General features: G+C 35.7%; 3 long non-coding RNA genes across 3 annotated transcripts; all 3 read right to left on the minus strand.

The window, feature by feature from the left end:
- Nucleotides 1-394: 394 nt before the first annotated feature.
- On the minus strand, nucleotides 395-2023 carry LOC131223724 (uncharacterized). Its single transcript, XR_009160651.1, has 2 exons — nucleotides 1232-2023; nucleotides 395-708 (listed from the first exon to the last, which is right to left on the minus strand). It is a non-coding gene; the product is annotated as an uncharacterized LOC131223724 (long non-coding RNA).
- A 1179-nt stretch (nucleotides 2024-3202) lies between these two features.
- Nucleotides 3203-4339, minus strand: LOC131223726 (uncharacterized). The gene is made up of 2 exons (XR_009160654.1): nucleotides 4165-4339; nucleotides 3203-3273 (listed from the first exon to the last, which is right to left on the minus strand). It is a non-coding gene; the product is annotated as an uncharacterized LOC131223726 (long non-coding RNA).
- Nucleotides 4340-5446: 1107 nt separating this feature from the next.
- LOC131223725 (uncharacterized) lies at nucleotides 5447-8270 on the minus strand. The gene is made up of 2 exons (XR_009160652.1): nucleotides 8097-8270; nucleotides 5447-5823 (listed from the first exon to the last, which is right to left on the minus strand). It is a non-coding gene; the product is annotated as an uncharacterized LOC131223725 (long non-coding RNA).
- Nucleotides 8271-8593: the final 323 nt, after the last annotated feature.

Here is an 8593-nt window from a genome sequence, read left to right on the forward strand (position 1 = left end):
CTCGGCTAAAGGCTTTAGCCTCAGTTTTAGCAACCGAGGCTAAAATGACTTTTATAGCCTCGGTTCTTCGAGTGAGGCTAAAAGAACCTTTTTAGCTTCAATTTTCTCGAAATGAGGCTAAATCAAAATTTTAACCTCAGTTGCCTTCAACCGAAGCTAAATCTATTTTTAACCTCGGTTCTTAACAACCGAGGCTAAAGCCTTTAGCCACAAGGGTTGTGGCCTCAATTTGGATAACTGAAGCAAAACCGAGGCTAAATTTTTTATTTAGTTCAGTTATAAACTGTGGTTAAAAATGTTTATTTTTGTAAATATTTTTTTAAAAACAATCATAAAAACACAATACCAATGGAGCAGTTAACAATCTATTTAAGGTTTTCAAAATACTACAGGGACAAATAACACTAAGCATAAAAATACAATACTAACAAGATAATTAACCGTCTATTTAAGCTAACAAAAAAGACACAAATAACACTAAGCATCAAGTTCTGCTTCCTGTTGCTTTCTACGCAAGTTTGAGAGCTGCCTTGTGCTGCAGATCTTGAGAGCAGATCAGATAACTATCCTATAGGCATTTTCTGATTTCTCCCACCTCAGTCTTTGCTAACATTTCCCTCTAAATACGAACAAACGTTTCTCACCATCGCATCCATCTGCTTCAGTCTATTTTCTTGTTGCACGCTCAATGTCGTGTTCGACTGCAACCTAAAACAAAAAAGGAAATAATTCAGAAATGAGATCCATGGTAGTTATGCCTATGCACTATATGTTTTTTTATATGTGAAACCATCTGCTAAGAAACGCGAATGGTGAAACATCTTACGCTCATCGATAAAACGCCAGACCACAATCTCAAACATGACCATGATTTGAAGTGGATTCCACTTTACATACCCATACCTTAAGAGTCCAAAGCAAGCAAGTGGGGCCCACTTCCATTGCCACCATATGTTGGTGGGATGGTGATAAGAAGACTCACGTTCAGAAAACTCCCAATGAGTGTGTTTCACAACAGATAGTTCATGTATGTGTATCCATTTAATACTAATGCCTCCAATCAAGGATCTGACCACGATGTGAAGTGGCACTTGATCCTAACAAAGTCAAAGAAAGTGGGGCCTACTTTGATTCAAATCCAATCCTCACTGGATGGTGATAAGCTAAATCCACAGCATGTTTTTGGGTGTCCCAAAGTATAATTCCGCAAATGAATGTCTAATGGTAATACCTCCCGGAATTCAGCTTCTGCCTCGAGATCTGACTCCTTAGATTGGAGCATTTCAAGCCCATATGCATACACGTCTCTCGCAATTGAGAAACTTTGGATAATATCTTCCTCTTCTTCTCCATTTCTTGATCCAGCTTTAGTCTATTTGCTGCACATGCTGAGCTATTGACTTTCTGTTGATACACTATCACTGCCTTCACAAATTCCTGCCAAGCTAATCATGCCATATCACTAGTAGATTTCTGACGTTCAACTTCTTCAGCTATATAATCCGTCTGCATTTGAAAAGAAGTCATAGATAAAACATCTTGTATAGCTAAAGATTTACCTAAAATTCTTCATTGTGAAAGTAATTGATTGGAAATGAAAAACAAACAATCAAATATACAGATATAATTTTGCAAATAACTACACCATCCATCATTGAAAAAGGTCAAGTTTAAATGCTTGAATACTACAGGTACCTGATGAGGGATTCTAATTTACACTCAGCATATAAATGTTTTAGCTGCAAATGAATTATGTTTTCTTAATAAAACCACCACATAAGGATCCTTATCAAATGCTGAAGAAGCTTTTGATTTAAGAAACAAATTGACCTGGAGATGAGAAGGATAATTTATCTCTGCTATCTATTTCTAAGTTGGTAATAACAAATTTCTCTGAAGCTCCTCTATGAAAAAGAAACGAGAATATCAACAAAATAACATGTTCTCAATTTAAATTTTCAGTGCTAAACTGTACTTAGTCATGTTTTTTTTTTAGGCTACAAGGGAACCAACTACTGATTTTAACCAAACATTACAAGAAGAAGAACCTTTAGCGGCGCTTTTAAGCGCTGCTAAAAACCCACAAAGCGCCGATAAATGGGGGTGTCGCTACAAGGTGTTGCGGCGCCAGTACACTTTTGCGGCGCTTGTCTGAGCGCCGCTAATTGTGTACCCGTTTTCGGCGCCATCTTTGCGACGCTTTTGGTAGTGCTGTATCTTTCAGAGAAGCGCCGGCATAGATTTAGAAAGCGCCGGTTAAGTCTTTGAATAGATTTGAAATGCTCCAGTAAGCCAATAATATTTTTTAATATATATAATTCAATTGAAAACCCTGCATTTTTTTAATATTTGAAACATAAAAAATGATACAATACAATTAAAACTGAATATTAAATAAAATTTATATTACTTTATAATAAAAAAAATATAACATTTATATTACAATAAATTAAAAATGGTCTCGAATAAATAAATAAAAACAAATCCTCTATATGGTCTACCCATAGCACGAGTGGCATCAAAAGGCTGAAGTGCTTGTATGCCTAAATTCAGGCACAATTGATTAAAATCCTACACAAGAAGAAATTTAAAAAAAAAAAAAAAGAGTCAAAAAGTAGTATTCAACAAATTGAAGCATGGAAAATAATCAATCATTCGATCCTATCCTTAAAAAGTCAAAAACTATCAAGGCAACAAATGTTGCAACTTGAATTCCATTACATCTATTGGCCCTACATTGACGCATGTGTTTTATCCACACCCGTCCATCCATATGCACCCTTCACTGGTGACATTCAAGTGTACACGTGACCAATATCAGTGGTGAATCTGGTTCATTAATTACAATTCTATGATCTGCTTTAGGTGACATGGATGAAAGTGGATGGTATCTAAGATGTGTTGAGAATCTAAGCAAGAATCTTCTACATAATGATCACAATAATAGAAGTAAAGGAACAGATATAGAAAGTTGAGAATCTATTGGCATCTACAACAACTCTCAATTTAATTACACTCTAATATTTAAAAAAAAAAAAAATCAAAGAAAACCATTCCAAAATATCAAAGCATTACCTCATATATTGTTGGGGTAAATGAAAACCCACGCCTTTCTTCGCATAGATAAAGAAACAAGGTTCAAAAACTGAATCTCCAGACAAACCAATGAAAAAGTGAAAAATTGAGTTGATAAAAACTTGCCTATAATCAAAGGAAGACATGGCCCCAAGCTCATGTTCCAACTGCTGCATGGCAGCAAGGTTCTGCCTGATCCTTGCATCAAGTATACAAATCTGCAGGAATTTCAGTTTACTACAACTGAATATCAAAAAAATGAAATGTAGAATGTAGAGAAAGTTTCTTCTTCTTCTTCTTTCTTCTTCTTTTCTTTTGCATTGAAGGAATTTCAGTTTAAGCCATACTTGAATCCAAGGTTACTTCAAATAGGAGGAATTTGAATTCACAAAAATATTGTTTAATTTTTTGTATACCTTTTTAAACTCTAGAAATTCAGTTAATTTTACTTATTTTTAGCTAGTGAATCTCTGATTTCAATTTTTCCAAAAACCCATTTTAGGATTCTTTTCCTTATGCTTGGCTGATCAACTGGATTCCATGTTTTAATCCAATCAAAATTGCATGGCACATAACTTGAGTTGAAGAATGTAATATAAAACATGATAGAAAAAAGATCCTAGAATGTATATTTGTTGGAATTTCACTATAGAAAATGGTAGGTTCTAGTAATATTCTCTCATTGAATTAGGTGCAAAATATTCCTTTTCACTATCTGTTTGAAGGTTACCAATCAGATAAAGTAGGGCGTGATTTTAGAAATCTACAAAATCTGCATTTAAAAAAGGAGGAGCCAAGTTAGCATTGCAAAGCCCAGCACATTTTCACATTTCTTTTTACTGAAATTTCTATCCAAGCTGTCCCTAAATCATGTGGTTGGAAAAACTTTTAGGAAACAGGTCATCCATGGGCTTAGAATAGGAACAATTCATAAAGAACTCACATTCAACAAAAAAAGCAAAAAAAGAAAAGCCTATAAAATAGTGGCTTGGCTCTGGATCATTTGGATTTTATGATTTTGGACATATGGAGTATCCACAGGTATAAAAGATGAATGGTTTGGATCTCATACATATGTGCCTTACATACCTGACATAACTAAGATATTAGTATCTAGCACTGGATACTTGATGATTCATACAACAATGAAGCACTTTGGCATCTGCAAAAAACAAAATGACAAGTGGAATTCTGCATATTACTGGTTTGCATTGGAACAAATAACCAACCAAATGGACTATAAAATGAAAATTAAAGAATGAAACACATTGAAAGAATAAATTTTCATTAGTCCAAGACTCATTCAGATAAACAGAAGTCCAAGACTCATGTATTTTCTGTTTACTGCATTCAGATAAACAGAAGTCCAAGACTCATGTCAGAACCTTCATTGAAGAGGAAGCCAAGTAAGACAGTGATTGGATGATAATTTAAGCATTCAAGCAATGGAAAAGCATCTTCTTTTCTTTCTTTCTTTTAATTTAAAGTAACTTGGAAAATGGGAGAATAAGTATTTAGTTCATGGAGGCCTGACTTATTGTTGTTTCCATGGATCATCATTTGCAATCTGCAATATGAGGAGATTAACTGGTTTGTTCTGCCTGAACGGATGCAAAGACCTGCAAAGGAGAAAAACAACTTAAGTTGTACTGGAAGGGAGATCCTCATCTGAATTATTGAATAATGACAAGAGTACAACATTTACAAAAGCTATACAAATTTATACTGAAAAATATATGGCAGATCCATGCTGAAGCTTGGCAGATCCCCATCTGAATTATTCAATAATGAAAAATATAGCACATCCATGGATATGTATAATACTTTACATGTGGGACCTACAAACTCATCTGAATGAAAAATACAACAATGAAATTAAAATTCCAAATGAAATCAGAATTCCAAAGAAAGCCCAATTCAGCTACAAATTATAGATTGTTATCATTCCAAAATTACAATTGGATATTAAGTTACAAAAACAATAAGCAACACAAAAGAAAGCCAATGCTTACATGCTAAGGCAATGCAACTGTCACCCAGCACTAGTGGACATGGCTCGTGTGCAAATGGCACAGTAAACTGTTAGAAACTGAATCAGCAAACTGAACAATGCAACTGGCGCAGTAAACTGTTGATTATAAAAAAAAAAAAATCTGTTTTGTATACAAGAAGCCAGGTTGTATACACTAAAATGATTATAAAAAAAATATGTGCATGCACTAGATGATAACTAAACTGAATTTGTGCTAGTAGAGAAAATACTCACAAATGTATTAATAGTAATGTTCTAAAAGGCGATTATACGAGTGAATCACTTAAGAAGCTCATTCACACCATTAGTGGAAGACACACCTCCTTTAATGCTAGGAGCAATAGTAGGCTTAGTTAGCTGGAATTTTTCCAATTCATCACTTGCAATGGATAACTCATGATCTGCAGCTTGAGATTCAAGGACTTCCTTGCAAATGCTACTCCCAGTCCCAGGAGCCATGCTGACTAATTCACAATCTCAGTTTCACACAACCCAGACAAACAATGGCCAATGCTATGTTATAACATTCCAACTCTTTCCTGCAGCTGCACCTATCCGGTGCAAGAACCTAAGAAAATCTTTGCTCTCACATAAAATAAAATACATGATTAATGCCAATCCATTCACTGCTGCAGTGGCAAGAACTGTTGCAGTTGCTAAGCCTTGTGCCACTTGGCTAGGATATGCACAGTTTCACAATCCTGTTTGTCAAGCACCTAAGGAAAAATAAAATAAAAAAGCAGATTTGAGTCCTCTATGATGCACTAATCACAATTACTGGACTATAATTTTCTTACCAACCAAATGATGTAGTTGCAGTAAAAACAATAGCAAGCCTATTGAACTGAAACCATAACATTATTTGTACGAAACCGTTCATAATACAGAAAATTGATATTTATTTGTTGATAGATAGTCTTTAGCAAATCACATCCATATAAGAATACTCAGCTTTTGATATCACTGTTCTCTCACATAAACTTGTATAAATTTAGCTCAGTCACCCTTCTCATGCCAAAATGGAAATTAATAATCACCACGACCTAAACTTAAATAAAAAGAAACCAGAGACATACATCACTGCCATACAATTCCAATCCAATCCCGATTCATGAATTAAAGGAAATTATTCAAATTTCACACTTACATTAGGAATAACTCACTGAAATTCAACTGATTAGAGGCTTTTCGAACTCATATATATAGAAACTCTGCTGTACTCATAAACCTAATCGACAACAAAGATCCAAACAAACAAAGGACCCCATTTCTCAGGAACAGTCACAAGCCTAACGCATAACAAAATCAGATTTTAAAAAAATTAAAAAAAAAAAAAAAAAAAATCAGCAATTTCCACTGTCCTCTTCTACAGCTAAACCTTCCCTTTGATAAGAAAAGAGAAAAACCAAAACAAAGAATAGGATCTTTTAGGTCTGCAGAGACAGCAATTGTTGCTCATTTAGCAATCATAAGTAATAGGATCTTTTGAGCCTGCAGAGACAGTTGTTACGACTAATAATAACGAATGTTAACCATAAGGGCATAAAATGAGGCGAACAATTCATATAATCTAAGGCACCTATTATGCAATATATAACCCAATATATGCAAGCAGGCCCTGCTTCACTGATTTGGAGCACCGATCTGATGGGTCCACCAATGAAGGGGATGCTCCAAAAGTATCCAACTGGAAGACTATACTCTTCCAATCAGCAGCCCACAAATAGATGGTTAAGGGAAAAAATGCAGCAACAGTCTAAAAAAAAGGCCAATGATTGAAGGGTAGGGGTTTGCCCCGATCAGGAATACTCTTGAAGGGTGGGGCACATTAGATCAACGGTCTGGATCACTGAACCATGGGTCCCGCATACAGACTGGATGAATCAGGATGTAATACATGTCAGAACACCAAAATCTCTTCTTCTTCTTTACTTTACTTTTTATTTTTACATATAATGAATTTTATGGAGAGATGCAATTAAGCAAGAAGTGATCATCTGCAGAGATAATTTGAAGGAAGAATTCGCCTAGATTTCATGAGAAAGAAATCAGAACAGGAGAATATTATGCCCGAAAGCTAAGAGAATATAACAGAAACTCAAAATAGTAAACAAAAAACAGGAATCCAAAAATACAGTGGGTATCCTGTTTAACACAAGCCAATCAGCTCTAACCACCAAAGATGAAAGGAACCTCTTTTCAACCAATATGTCAATCGACCCAAGAAACAGATGGCAGACTAGAGCCACTCACATCAATGGGACAATAGATGTTCAGCTGAAACACCAGACAGATATATACATAATTCTTCACAGACATAGCCCTGTTGAGTGGTTAAGGATCTTTCAAATAACTGACAACTTCAAAATCTAAAACTGCGGTTCTTTCCATAGAGATTGACACAATTCAGCATTCTCAAATGAAAAAAAAATTGAAAATGGAGAAAAGAGAAACCTCAGAAACTGACTCCCTTCCGGATCACTGCCACCTTCCATGGCAAAATCCAAAGCATAAAGTCCCAAATGAAAAAACCAGTAGAATTCAAACTGATAACTCTTCCCTGAAATCCTTGAAGCATCAGATAAGAACCTAATCGGATCGGAATCAAACACAGCAGAAATAACGGAAATCTAAACCGAGTATTTATAAAAATAAAATAAATAAATAGACACCTTAAAATTCTGACTACATAATCGAGTGCAGAAAACACTCCACCCGTCACGAAATCCAACAGAATTCAGATCGAAAAATTGCAAATCGAAGTATCGAACAAATCAGAACTGTATCACACAACAAATCGTTTCTATGTATTCGCATCAAACAACATAGAAAAATCCCTAATTAGGGTTTTAACATTGAATTAGGGTTTCCACATAGAAAATCCCTAATTAGGGTTTCAACATAGTAAATCCCTAATTAGGGTTTCAACATTGTAAATCCCTAATTAAGAAATCACTAAGGTTGAAATTGATGAAATCTAGACTCTTACCTGTTTCAGATCTTCATCTAAGCCCTGAAATTAATGGCAGCTCGCGCGTGAGAGAGAGAGAGAGTCGGGGGTAGGCAGAAGCTGAGAGTCGCGCGAGAGAGAGAGAGTCGGGGGTAGGAAGAAGCTGAGAGTTGGGAGAGAGAGAGAGAGAGAGAGAGAGAGAGAGAGAGAGAGAGAGTCATCGGAAGAGGTAGAGAGAGAGAGAGAGAGTCGGGAGAGGGAGAGAGAGAGTCGTCGTGAGAGAGAGAGAGAGAGTCGGGAGCGAAATGGAAATCGCCTGTTGTTTTTATTCTTATATAGAAACATCCGTGAGCCCGCTCTTAAATAGCGCCGCTGCATGGTGCACCCAAAGTGCCGGTTTTACCCATTTTTGTTGTAGTGAATGGTACCTAAATCGCAACAGCATTTTTCTTCTTGAGAGAGGGTAGCATGCTGACACTGTTTTTCAGCTTCAAGTACCTACAAAACAGGGTCAAACAGGGTCACATTGAAGTATA

Source organism: Magnolia sinica, chromosome 13 (genome assembly GCF_029962835.1).
Source record: "Magnolia sinica isolate HGM2019 chromosome 13, MsV1, whole genome shotgun sequence".
NCBI lineage: Eukaryota > Viridiplantae > Streptophyta > Magnoliopsida > Magnoliales > Magnoliaceae > Magnolia > Magnolia sinica.